This window comes from Equus przewalskii, chromosome 4 (genome assembly GCF_037783145.1).
Source record: "Equus przewalskii isolate Varuska chromosome 4, EquPr2, whole genome shotgun sequence".
In the NCBI taxonomy this organism is placed as follows: domain Eukaryota; kingdom Metazoa; phylum Chordata; class Mammalia; order Perissodactyla; family Equidae; genus Equus; species Equus przewalskii.
This window is the reverse complement of record NC_091834.1, coordinates 106,088,447-106,102,485: the sequence shown is the minus strand read 5'-3', so window position 1 is coordinate 106,102,485 and position 14,039 is coordinate 106,088,447. Positions and strand designations below refer to the sequence as shown.

The window sequence follows — 14,039 nt, the reverse complement described above, 5'->3', positions numbered from 1 at the left end:
TTCCTGGCTTCTGGGATGAGATGCATAGAATAATACCTGGCAACAGAGAAGGCACTTAATTAAAATATTTGTGGAGTGCTTAATTAATTAATAATATAGTCATGCAAATTCGAGAAAAAAATGACAGTGCCTGTTTGATGTCTGATACAAAGGGATCTGGGTTCTACTTTCCTTTTATGAGCTCTCTTTTGGGGTGGCAAACTGGAGCAGGAGAGGTAGGTCAGTGGAACAATATTTTGGGACTGCCACTGGGAACAGTTTTGCTTGTTGCTTTTTCCCTACTATACTAGCATATTATTTAAAAACCTCTTAATAATGCCCGAGCTGGTTCAAAGAAAGGGAGAAAAACTATGAATGCAAAAGACATCCACAAACAGAAGTTGTTTGCGAACAGCTGAGGCACGTCTGGCTAGTTTAGGTGCCAATCAGGGCAACTGGCCTTTGTGTTGGGTGTGGGGCAGTGGTTCCCACTGAAGGTGGTGCATCTCCCGGAGGCTGGCCTCAGGCAAGGAGCAACGGCCAGGAGAGGTCAGCGCTGTCTGAAGGAGGCCAGATCTGTCACCAAGAAGGCCAGGTAGCAGAGAAGGATCAGGAAGCACATCTGGGTCCGAGGGTCGGAAGGAGGGTCTGAAAATGGAGGAGAGAGTTGGAGACTGGGGCCGGAGGGCCCCTGCAGCAGAGGGTCTAACACTTGAGGGGGCCTGTGGCAGGATTTTCTCAAGATCAGTAGTCGCTGGAGGAGGACCCTGCTCCTGGTGGAAGGAAGAAATCCGGGAGATACTGAAATTCGGTTCAGGAATTTGTGCCTGAGGACTGGGCCTTTTCTTCATCACTTTGTCGCCAGTACAGAGTACCTTGAAATGCCACCTCTTACCCCGACCTCATTTCCTTAATAGCTAACAACAAGTTCTTGCCAAAAGGCCTGCTATTGATCGGAAATTAGCCATGGTGATATTTAGAAATGTCCTTTCTAGATTTCCACATATTTTAATTAACAAAAATAGAATTTCTCATTAAAATAATGTAATTGGAATAATGGCTTGTGCTTCCTACATGTGGTCAAACTTTATTTTTCCACCAAAATCGACATCTGCCTTTGAGCTAAGAGAAATACAAATAAACCAAAACGACAAGGACAACATCAGCAATGACAACAACAGCTGGACTTCTGTGTGTGCTTCTGTCTGTCTGTTTAGAAAAACCAATGTTAAAGTTTAGGGCTAATGGTGCAGAATGACGCATAGAATCCCAAACTGGACCTGAAGTCCAACATTTTCCACCTTGCGCTCAGGAGGCAGAACTGCTCCCAAGCCTTCGTGGGCCGTGGGCCGTGGCCCCTAGGATGACGTGGGAAGCTCCCAGAAGCTCTTACGTTCTCAGCAGTGTTTGTGCTTCTTACCAGGCAATAAAAATGGTGGCCTGACAATAATTCCCGTGACGGATCCTTTTTCTGAGGGCTTTTGACGTCTCTGCAGCTGGTTATGACGCTTCTCTTGCAGAAATCTCTCTAAGAAATACAACCAACCCAGTCAAGCAATGAAGCGACCGTGTGATTACCTGACCCAGTGGCCCTCGGACCCCGTGTTCCCCGAGGCTCAAGGCACGCTAGACTGGCTTGCAGTGATTATGGTTCAGAACGTGTGTGCAGGTGGGGCATCGACTCTCAGCTCTTTGGTGCCATCTGACCACTTCATGGACTGTCAGAGACTCTTCTTCCTCTGGCCGCCACTCATCCTGGGTCGTTTCTCTGTTCAACAGCACTTGTCCCACGATGTGACAGCTGGACTTCCAGGACATGAAACTTTGCTCTAGTGAGTAATTCTCAAGTTTTGAGACTAGCATAGCTACCATCTCTGAAAATGCACAGGACACAGTCAGAGGAGGACCCAAGAGCCCAGCAGACCCCTGTGACTAGTGCTCGAGATGCCGTTGCTTTTCTGCGTCTGTGCTTTGGTTTCCTTCCCTCTCTTCATGATGCTTGGCCTCAGCCCGCCTCTGTGATGCTGCCATTCTGCCCATCCTTTGAGGCGTTACTCCTCCCCAGCCCTTGGACTTCTCCCCCAGTGTCCTCAGTCCCCACTCTTTTCTTCTCGACTCTCAGCATCCGTGGTCTGGATATTCGCTAGGATAAGGCTGCTTTGCATTCATAATTACCTTCTTGGACATAAACATGAGGGAAATGGAAATCCAGACCACAATGAGACATCACCTCACACCTGTTGGGATGGCTTTTATCAAACAGACAAGAGACAACAAGTGTTGGCGAGAGCGTGGAGAAAAGGGAGCCCTCGTGCGCTGTTGGAGGGAATGTAAATGGGTGCAGCTACTACAGAAAACAGCATGGAGGTTCCTCAAAAACCTCAACGCAGAACTACCATGTGATCCAGAAATTTTTCCTCTGGGTATATACCCAAAGGAAGCGAAGTCAGTACCTTGAAGAGATCTCTGTACCCCCATGATCATTGCAGCACTGTCACAACAGCCAAGACATGGAAGCAACGTAAGTGCCTGTCAACAGATGAACAGATAAATTGTGAGATATATATACATCTGTCTGTCTATCTATCTGTCTGCACCTAATGATGAAAACTTTATTCTGCATCACAGTATCTGGGAAATGAAGGTGCTTTTGGGGGCACATTACAGATGAGGAATGAGCCATATATAGTGAATTCAAAACTCATTTACAGAATTATTTCCTAACTACTGCCAGATACTCCAAATTACCAGTGTTTAATTGAAAGTAAAACAGGGTTTGCCACACTAAAAGGCTAGAAATTAAAAATGACAGAGTGTGTGAAATATTATTCAGTCTTTAAAAAGGGATCCAGCCATTTGTGGCCACATGCATGAAGCTGGAGGACGTTATACTACATAAAACAAGCCAGACACAGAAAGAAAAAACTCCATGATCTCTGTTACATGTGGAATCTACAAAGTCAAATACACAGAAGCGGAGAACAGAGTGGCGGTTCCCAAGGTGGGGTTGGGGGAAGCAGAGAGATGCTGGCCAAAGGGCACAGAGCGGTGGTTACGGGGGATGAGTAAGGCCAGAGACCCAGTGCACAGCACGAGGACTGTACTTAAGGAGCGGCACTGAATACGGGAGATTTGCTGAGAGAGTAGATGACGCACACAAGGCAACTATGTGAGGAGATGAAATGTGATCCTTGCACTATGTATATTATATCAGATCATCATATTGTACACCTTAAGTATGTACAATTCTTATTAAAAATGAGATAAAATAAAATTCCACATGGAGTCCCTGATTTCATCTCTGTCGAGCATAGTGCCCGCTGTGATAGGGACTCTGACCACGAGTGGGTCGCTGGCCTGGTTGATGGCCTGATCCAGAGCCGACCCTAATTCGGTGTGGGAAGTAAGGATGGAGGCAGGGGGCTAGGTGGGCGGGAGAGGAAGAGCACCCACAGGGACCCCCTTCTTTGCTCATGCTTTGCCCTGAGGACACTGATGGGAGGCGGCCAGGGTCGGATGGCAGCCGAGGCAGGAGTGTCCCACCTAAGACCCACACGGCAAACCCGCCGCCCTGGGGCTCAGCAGGCAAAGCACGGGGTCCACACCACACTCGGGGCCCGGCCCAGGGCATCCAGAGCTGTTGGAGGGTTTCCTGTGGGAACTCCTTCCGTTGGCGGGGAGGGCTCTGGTGACTCTGGCCCCTGGGGTGGGACGGGGGGGTTAAAGCACTCTGTAGCCTGGAGAGATTTTCCGCTGTAGCAGAGGTTACTTGGTGCTTTCCTGCTCCTTCTGTGGTCATTTGCTGCCTCTCCAAACGACCTTGCCAACTGTGCCTGTCTGAGAAGATGCGTGGAGAGTCCGTTGGAACTGGAGGCCTCAGCTGGGAATTTTCTAGTTTTAGATGCCATTTTATGACTCAAGTTTTGACTTCCTGGAAATGTTGCCCTCATAAAAGTTGCCTGAAAATGGAGTCTTCCAACTCTAAACCCATTTCTTTATCGACTTATGCCACCATCTCAGAGAAGGAAATCCTACCCTAATTTCTGATTGATTTTCAAACATCAGCTACCAGCACATTAAAAAGCTCTCGCCCGATTCCTTTGATGGGTAATTAACAGGCTACAGCAGATGCTCAGTGATGCTTGGAAAGTTATGTAAAGAAACAGAGAGGGGACATCTTGTAGAGCAAAATTCTTCACCTATTTATCAGGGTTGTTGTAGAAAGGGCCGCACAAATGTGCCTTTTCAAATTACATTAAATTAATAAATACTCATCAGGTTTCTCCTAGGTCCCTCTTTTTTGTCCTGGGACTGAGTCATTAATTTTGTGGGAGCATGGATGCCTCAGTGAGTCCTACTGTCACCGTCCCCTCTGGCTGGAGTCACGAATTTCTTCTCCTGCAGGCTCAGCCCCAGAGTTCCCCAAACCCTCGTCTAGGCAGCAGACACGTACAAGAAGCTCCAGCTCTGTGGGTCATTGCCCTGCGGGCCCCCAGCTTGCCCCGTCCCCACCCCTGATATGCGGTCCTGCTGCTTGAAGCCCGTCCAGGTATGGGGGGCCGCAGTACTTCTCTACCGCGAGCTATCGGGCTTGTTCTTTTCCTGAGCTCTTTATAGAAAAGTCGCTGGTCCCTCAGCATCACCTCCCCAGTGTTTCCTGTGGTTTGGGTGTTATTGTGGTACCCACTCCCAATGGGACTTCCCTGGGTGTTGCTGTGGCCTGAACCAAACCTGAGTCCCACACCTGGTACTCCCTCCAGGGTCGTTTCTTCAGTCGGGATCCTGCTGAGCCCAGCTCCTTTATCCCCTCGGCCAATGATGCTGGGATCTCGGAGAGTCTGTGTTGGTCTTCTCCGCATCCTTCAGACAGGGCCGCATTAACCGTCATCCCTTCCCAGACACCACATTTCCACCTCCAAGCAGCTCGACTTCCCTCCCGTCTGAAGTGCACCCAGCACCCTGAGAACAAGCAAGACCCCGTGGGTGGGAGTGGCGAGGGGGCTCCATCCCGCCCTGTCTGCGCCTGGCTGGGGGCAGCACGGGGGCAGGAGGCTCGACTTTGGCCTGGTTTTCCAGGTCAAGTCTCCACTTCTTAGATGTGAGACTTTAGGGAGGTGGGTTAGTCTCTCTGGACTCACACTTAGGAAGCCCTCAACACCAGTAGCTGCTGTTAGAGTGATCTGTTTCCACCTGAGACGTTATCTCCCATGGTGGAGCATTATCCTTTCTCCCGTCTTCCCGCACCACCCCAGCTTCAGGCTGTCTCTTCTCAGTGATCCCACAGCATCTCTGTCACAGCATTTATCACGCTCGGGGAAAGCACGTCCACCGCCGTCTCCCCTGGGTGCGGGAGGGCGGGGCCTCTCTTACCGCCTACAGGAGAGCAGACCTAGGAAGCAGCAGGCTCTCAATGCGTGTGTGAAAGCTAGACGAGTTTTGCTGTATGCAGGCACTCCACCTGTGCCACTCACCCTTTGTTTTCAGGAAATGCCATCCACTCGTCTTGATGCTCAGATGCTGATGGTCTCTCTGCAGCCTTCCTGCGATGCCCGAGTTTTCCTTCTGTCCTAGCAATCTTAGCAGTGTCACCTCTGCTCGTTGTAAGTACTGGACGCATCTACCGTTGAAATCCAGGTCTGGGGAATGAGCAGCCACTTACTGTCCAAGCTCTCCATTTTCGGATCTTAGGACTCTTTCCTCTGATGGTTATGGAATACGTCCCATGACAATGTGTTCTATGATGGGAGGGGCTGTGCCACCTCCCCCAGGGTCTCTTTATTTTTATTTATTTATTTCTTGAGGAAGATTAGCCCTGAGCTAACTGTTGCCAATCCTCCTCTTTTTGCTGAGGAAGACTGCCCCTGAGCTAACATCCGTGCCCATCTTCCTCTATTTTATACGTGGGACGCCTACCACAGCATGGCTTTTGCCAAGCGGTGCCATGTCCGCACCCGGGACCTGAACTGCTGAACCCCAGGCCGCTGGTCTCTTGAGAAAAGTCAGGGCCAGATGTTCGTGCAAAGTGGAAGCAGCCCTCCCCTGCTCCCCCTGACCCCCTCACCCCAAATCGGCCCTCTCCGCCTTCCTCAGTGGCCCTCTATGAAGCATTCCTTCTTCTCTTGGAGGAGTCAGAAATACGCAGGCGACAAAGAAATGAAGGACTGGGGAGGACTGTGGAAGGCTCTGTGTGTCCAGGATGTGGGGCCAGGCAAGGAGAGACGGCTGGAGAGAAAGCAGAATTGTCAGGGGGAGGAATTTGCCTCAGGCCCAGCTCCTGGCCCCCATCTGGGCATCATTTCTTTCTTGTCTTTTCAGGACCCCAAACTAAACACATGAAGAGGGCCTCGTCCACTTCTCTGTGCCTCAGAATGCTGGGTCTTCCTCCTGCAGGGGCGCCGGCTGATCCGTCCGTCTTGGGGACCGTCCCTGTGAAAGTCTCGTTGGTTCTTTCCAAGAACTCATCGAGAGGGAAAACTTACAGTGGTACCAACGTGTATTGTAACACAATGCGAGGAAGGTTGACTCAAAGGGGCATTTTCTAATAGAATTTCAGGCAAAAGAACGTGGTTAAATGGAAAAACATAGCTTTTAAAAGAAAATGCTGTTATGACTATTGCTTTTTTAAAAATCTGTAAAATAATATTGTACAAAAAATTGCTTCCTTTCCCAGTACGTGAACAGTCCCCATGGATAACAAAGTCACATTTCCAATCATCCAACTCATTCACTCATTGCAAAGGCTCGATGGCACACCTCTTAGGTTCTAGGCCGTGTGCTGGCCATGCGAAGGTGAAAGAGACACTGTCCCTCGTAGTCTGTGACATCTGGGACAAACCAGGAGAGTGGGAGGGGATCTGGGAAGTCATACAGCCTAGAGTTGCATGTAAGACAGGGTCACATCTATGACAACTTGGGCGAGTGGCCACTTCTGCTCCCGCCCCTCCCGTGACGGGCACTGCCTGCTTGGGGACGAGTCGCTGTGTTTGCTCATATTGCTCCCAAATTTGTCTTCTTTTATTTCTGCTTCATAGTTCTTCTGGTTCTTTCTCTTGGAGCTACACAGAAGGCGCCTGGGAATTTTGGAGAAAGTCCGTGTGACTCTCGGTTCCCCCGTGTCCTCTTCCCAGTTTCCTGCCGCCATCCTCGTTGGCTGGGAATACTCTGCACAATGGAAGTAACTGGATTTTGGAGTCAGACTTGGGGCTGGGCCACGTTCTAGCTGCAAGAGCTTGGACACACATTTGTTAGCATTTTGAGTGATAATAAGCCCGTATTTTCTCACTTGTAGAACAGACACAAAAATCCCATCTCATAAGATTGTTCTGAAAATAAACCGAGGAAATCTGTGTGATACGCCAGCACAGACTCCACACGTCCTTGGGCATAATAAACACTTGTCGTCAAGTGACCGGGTGAACGCAGGGTTTCACTGCTCTCCTCTCATTGTTCCGCCCTGGACCCATCCGGCTGCTCATCGGCTCCTTTAAAATAAGGCGTTCAGATCTGAGCGTGGATGTCAATCTAGGGAAAGGAGTAGTGGCTTTATTTCTTGGGTTTATCTGAACTTTTACTTATGGAAGCTGATCGTATGTATTTTAAGCAACCTTCCATTATGCAATGTGTTTTACAATACGTAGGTTCCTTGAATTTGTCGTTCAGCTAAGAACCTCAGATTTTGTTTGTGGTAAAACTAGGTTTCTTGACCCCAGTGGGTGGAATTGACTTATCAAGCCCGAGAGCAGGATTTTCACATCCCTTCTGGTTGAGTTGCAGGCAAGTCCTCGGGCGCCCGTCTCAGATTTTGAGCTGGAGCGGAATCTGGACTCACCGTGGGTTTTATTGCTGTCTCCCCTAACTTGGTGTGTGTCATCTGCAGTTTGGTTGAACATATTTTATTTTAAAATTTGAGGCTGATCTGGCTGCCGTATCTTTTCTCATTGATTGCCAGGGTTGGATCAGCGTTTGAGGACTGCAAAGCAAGCATCCCACACTTCTCCTTAAATGTGCTCCCCATTGAAGAATGTGACCTTCCAGCTTGGAGGAGGAATTTCCTTCCGTCAAGGGCATGCCTTCTGTATCTTCATCTGGTCAATTCACAAAAACACCAAGGTGGAACATGGACTAATGCAAAATCTGGCCATATACCACTTTTCTCCAGAAGGGTTCAAATCCAGGTCCCCTTTGGAGTGTATTTACTGTTCAACCAACCAGGAATCCATCTAATAACTCTATTGTCCATCAGGTCCTACATCACCATTGTGAAGGAACCTCACAAATGTGCCACACATCGAGATGCAAGGTGTAAACAATAATGATGGCAGTGAACATGTACCAAGAGCATTGTGTTAAGGGATGTCACTAAATTATCAAGTGGAGGCTATACATTGACTACAGGCGGGGAAATAAACACTTAGAGAATTTCAGAAACTTTGCCCACATCAGACTAGGAAGCGGAGGAGCCGGGTTTGAAGGCAGGCAGGCCAGCCCGAGCGCCCACAGTTGTCACAACTACTTACTCCTTGATTGTTTTCAATATCACCAGTTATATGTTTTAATAATAATTCTCTACCTTTTCATAGACAGTGGTCAAATTTTTTCTGTAGAATTTTAAGTAATGGATAGATGATAGCTTTGGGGAATGGTGTGGGAATATTCTTGCTAAGGACAGAGGTACAGATTTTTTTTATTCCAGTTCAAGTTTGCTCTTTTGGTTTTCTTCCATCCGGCTGCAGTTAACACTTTCATGTACAATATTATCACCAAGTATGACGCATTCCTTTTTAAAATTAAAGAGCAAACAAGTAAAAAAATTGATATCGTTAACTGCTTTCCTGGAGGCGGTATACCTTCAGCCTTGTCTCCTGTGTTTCCCAATAGTCCCCGAGGCGGGTGGCACAGACATCTGCATCCGCGACGTCTACGTCCACAGACGTCTGCGTCCACGACATCTGCATCCACATCATCTGCATCCACGATGTAGTCAGGGGCAGTTGTCCCTGAGGTTGAAACGATGACCTCGAGTCACACTCAGCGTCTTCAACAAGAAAAGTCGTTTACAATCCATTCACCAAGTCTTTCTCACTAAGCAGTGACATGGAGAGGAACAAAAAAGATTTTTCCTGTTAATTCGTGTGTAAACATCACATTTTGCTAATTAGAATATTCCCTTCTCTAATATTCCTCTTCAACAAAGTTTTTACCCTCCTGCCTTATAGGTCTATGAATCCTGTTATTATTTTAACATCTTGAAAAATATAGCATATAGAATATGATCATATTGTAGGAAAGTTTAATCTAATAGGAAATATTATTTTCTTTGGTCATATCTCAGTTATTCAGATCTTGATTACCCAAATTTCAATTCCTTCAAATTGGATCCTGTTTTATACCACATGTTGCGTGAATTTTAAACCCTTCAACAAACTGGTTTTTATCAGAGAGAATGTCAAGTACTCTAAGTCCCTAATGAGCTGGCATTCTCTTGAAATTCCTTAAATAGTTATAATTACCCAAGACATAGTGAGACATCTGGCATATGGGAAATTGTCCTCCAAACAGGACGGAGAACAAAGGCCGACAAGACTGAAAACCTTTAGAATGAGGAAATGGACGTGGACGTGAACTCAACAGGGAGGCCCAGAGCATGCTGGGAGATCTCGAGGACAATTTGCTCTGCTTTCCAGCCTCAATCCCCCTTTATATCATTGTCCTTCATTATCAAAGATGCCGCTGTGCTGCTGACATTGTCGTTTCCTGGGCCAAGATGTCCATTTAGCGTGTACTTAGAGTGCATCTCTGCTGTGCCTGCTAGCATGGTGAGGCGGAAAGATGGCTCATATTGCAAGCCATGCTACCGAGCTGGTGGGTTATTCTGGGAAGGCGCTCTGCAAAGTGGACCACATGAGAATTCACCCAATGTCAACCGGAGGCAGTAGAAATAAGAATAGGGGAAAATTCATTTTTCTTTTAAAGATCTCAAAATGCTTGACCTTGTTCTTGAGTTTATCAAAACAAGCATGCTTTGTCTCACAGCTTTTAAACTAACTGCAGTATCTCCAGTTAGTTTAGAGTGCGGCAGCTTAAGGAAAATGTTCTTTCATCTTATACGTACATCATAAATCTATTCTCATGAAGTGGACAGTATTGTGACAAAAATAGTTTACACCTCCAAGTTCAGCCCTGCATACCATAAAGATGGGTATATGGTCTTTACCCACAAGGATCAGAGCTGCCTGGCCCAGCAGAGAGTGGGGGCTCCAGGTGTGATGGCTGTCAGGCAGCCAGTTACCAGAGTGAGCTCTTCAGAAAACATTAAATGGGTGGTGGAAAAAATGCACATGTGGATATTGTAGCACAGTTTTGGAGCTATCCAATTCAAAACAGATAGGAGAAGCTATAGAGGAAAATACACTGATTTATCACAGAATACCCTGAATTGACAACTAGATGTAGTAAAAGGAAAGCCTTCAGAGGTAACTGAGTCTAAGATCATCAGCATGGAGCACAAGGCTGCAGAACATTAGAATTTAAACTGGACAGTGAACGGAGAGTGTACCATGACTGAGAAATCACAAGGGGAGCAGGCCTGGGCATGATGAAAGATTTAGACTCAGAGAGTGCTGGTGTTGACTTGAAAAGAAGAGCATCCAGACCATGCAACACCAAGGATTTTAGCATTATTCCCAATCGCCGAGGTATGGAAAGAAACTAGGTGTCTGGTCAATGGGTGCATGGAAAACAAAGTTATATATGTGGAATATTACTCAGCCATAAAAAGAGATCATGCCATTTGCAACAACATGGCTGAAACTGGAGGACATTATGCTAAGTGAAATAAGCCAGTGAGAGAAAGGCAAATACTGGATGATCTCACTTACATGTGCAACCTAAAAAAAAGTCAACCTCACAGAAGCAGAAAGAAGTTTGTTGGTTACCAGGAGCTGGCACGTGAGGGAAACGGGGAGACGTGGATCAAATGGCACAGAGTGGCAGTTATGAATAAGGATGAATAAGTCTAGAGATCTAATGTACACCATGAAGACCATAGTTAATAATACTGTGTTGAATACTGGAAATGTGTAAGGGAGTACATTTCAGGTATTCCCATCAGACATATACAAAACAGAGAACTAAGTAAGGAAATGGAGATTAATCAGCTTGACTGTAGTAATCATTTCACTGTGTATACGTATATCAAACTATTATGTTGTACACCTAAATATATATATTTTCATTAAAAAATAAAATAACACTGTTCTCAACTTCAAAAAAAAGGATTTTAGGCACACCAAACCTTCCTATTCAAAAATCCACACCTTTAAATGTACATATTACAAGCTTATATAATAGTATTTTATCTCAATGTGTTAACAGGTTCTTTCAATTTGTGTGGCTATATTATCAATATTATTGACTTGCAAGAAGAAGAATAAATCACTGGGACTAAACTTATTCACCAAGCATCTCTAGGATCAAGGCATTGTGTTAGCAACAGTAGCCCCTACTCTTGAGGCTCAAAGCTGAGCAGAGCTTACGGCTGGTGGTGCAAAGATTTGCGAGTGGGGCATGTGAGCAGAGAGAAACGTCTGAACAAGAAAGGAGCCAACTCTGAGCAGCTGCTGTGACAGCTCACTCAGAACCAAACAGACGTAGGCCACGCACATGCAGAATTAAAGTGATTATAAAGGTTTAAACCATTTCTCTGATGCCTTTGGCAAACACGGACAAAAGGTCGCTCCCTTCCATGTGAATAACAATGGTATTGTAAAAAGAGCCAGGTGAAAAGAAACACACAGATTTCCAGAATAATCAAAAGACACATTATTGGTATTTCCAACACACAGTCACTGACGGCGAGGAGGGCGAGACTCTGTCTAAGAGGTGTCAGAATTCTGGGCACGTCCCCAAATGCCATCTCAGTGAGCACCGAGAACATCAACGCAAACCTGTGTGGGCAGCTGGAGTGGCAGGACATGCACAGGATCATCCCCGGCCCTGGGCATTGATCCTTTTAGTGACAATGCAGAAATCAGTATCTCCGGACACTTGTCATCTCGCCCTTTTTTTTTCCCCAAAGGAGAGCAAGGAGCCTAAATGTAAGGTTGTTAAACCAAAAGCCGTGGATGGAAGATCTAATCTGATGAAAATCTGCTCATATTTCTACAAATAACTATTTAGCAAGATCTGGAGTCTCGAGGGTCCTGCCTAATGTTGTTGACATCTGGGAGATCAGGAGGAAACCAACGAAGATCAGAAATAGAAAACCTTGACCTTCAAACAAGCAGGAACTCACTGGTGGAGGCTGAGAACTACGGAAAGCCTTTCTCCACATGTCTCTATGGCTCCTCTGTACACGTCCATTTATTTCCCAGGTTCCTTGAAATGCTTTTTATGAAAACATTTCACAGTGTCTTTTTTACTTTAGTTCGGTTTAGGACAATGTTTCCTCCATTCCACACTGTGACCGGATTGGGTGACGTGGACGGGGGTAACACGTGAGCTGGCTTGGGAGGTGAGCACATTCTTTCAAATGAGGGGTGTGTTCATGGGTCAAGGCACACACACGATGCTGTGAGCACTCGGGGTGGGCAGGGGGGCACCGAGCCTGCGGGGGCTAAGGAAGGATCCCGGGAAAGGCTGCAGGACAGTTTCCAGGGTGAGTACATGTCCACAGGGAGAGGGGAGCCTGGAGTGTGCACGTGCATGTGTGCATGTGTGTGTGTGTGCATGTGTGTGCGTCAAAGGTGAGAGTGACATGGATAAGACTCAGGAACATAAATAAGACTCAGGCAAGGACCGGCGCAGAGTGTGAGGCAAGAACAACAGTGAGAGGCAGCGAGGACGGGAAGGGAAGGCAGCCTGGGGAGGGTGGCCGAGCCTGCCTTCAGGTGACCAGGAGTCTTTGAAGGACGGTTTTTACATGTGGAACTGACAAGGTCAAATCGGTATTTTAGATAGTTCATTCTGATGGGGACTGATTAGGGGTAATGATTGAGGGGAAATAGAGAGAGACACACACATGGACAGAGACAGACAGATGGGGTCGGGTTGTGTGTCTGCAGAAGGGGACTAGAAGAGAGCAGGACAGCTGCGCATCCAGGCCGTGGTAGCGGGATGGCACGAAGGGCATGGCTCACAGAGCATGTTGGAAGGTGGAATGAGCGGAACTGCTGACGGCTGGGCTGGCTGGGGGACAGGTCATCCTCCTGGAAGTTGGAGCGCTGGTTTTCTGTGATTTGTGTGGTTTGAGCTCACAGAAGTCCTGCAGATGCCCCCCTGAGTCACCAGACAGAACAGTTTCACTCACCCTTTGAATATTAGCCAGTTATTACTTTCATTCCTGTAACTTTAAAACCTATTCGCCTTTGAAGTCCTTAAAGGCCTCGAAATCTCATCAAAAACGCAGAAGCCAGTTGGGCTCGTTCCCGGTTGGTCAGTGGCTGGTGAGTCAAATCCCGTCTCTCGACTAGTCCTCGCTCCCTTAGCCACGGCTCCAGAGGATGCAGAGAGCGCCTTCTGTTTGTGTGAAGTGGGTATTAATATTCTTAATTAAGAAAAATTTCAAACACTTAGAAAAATTAACAGAAGAGAATATTAAATGCCAAAATACTGGTGACTCACATTTAATAAAATGTTGCTGTATTTTCTTGCTGTTTTTCTGTGGAAACATTTTAGAGTGAATTTGGACATAATGCTAATATATCCCTGATTATTTCAATATGCATCTCCAAAATATAAGGACAGTTTTCCTCATACCCACAATGACAAATACCTGACACAACGAATAACTCCCCGATTTGTCTGCTATCTGTCTGTGTCGCATTTCCGCCATGCCCCTGTATGTGTCTTACAACTGGTTTGCTTAAGTCAGGATGCGACCAGAGGCTGTGTCTGCTCTTGGTTGCTAAGCACCGGGGTCTTCTCCTCTGCAACAGTCACCTCCCCTCATTTTCTGCTGCGGCAAAACAACAAGGATGCTTTCATTTCCAAAGATAAGGGACCACACTGGATCCTGATGAGATATTTCACTCCCCTTAAAGCTTCGACCAGACCACCAATAA

General features: G+C 46.8%; 1 protein-coding gene across 1 annotated transcript in view; it reads left to right on the top strand.

Moving 5' to 3' along the window:
- Positions 1-8,789, top strand: part of LOC139083091 (uncharacterized) — a 130,852-nt gene extending 122,063 nt beyond the window's left edge. The window contains exons 11-12 of the transcript XR_011539654.1: positions 5,464-5,579; positions 6,295-8,789. The gene's annotated coding sequence lies outside the window, so the exon portion shown is untranslated. The remainder of the gene's footprint in view (positions 1-5,463; positions 5,580-6,294) is intronic.
- The last annotated feature ends 5,250 nt before the right edge of the window (positions 8,790-14,039 follow it).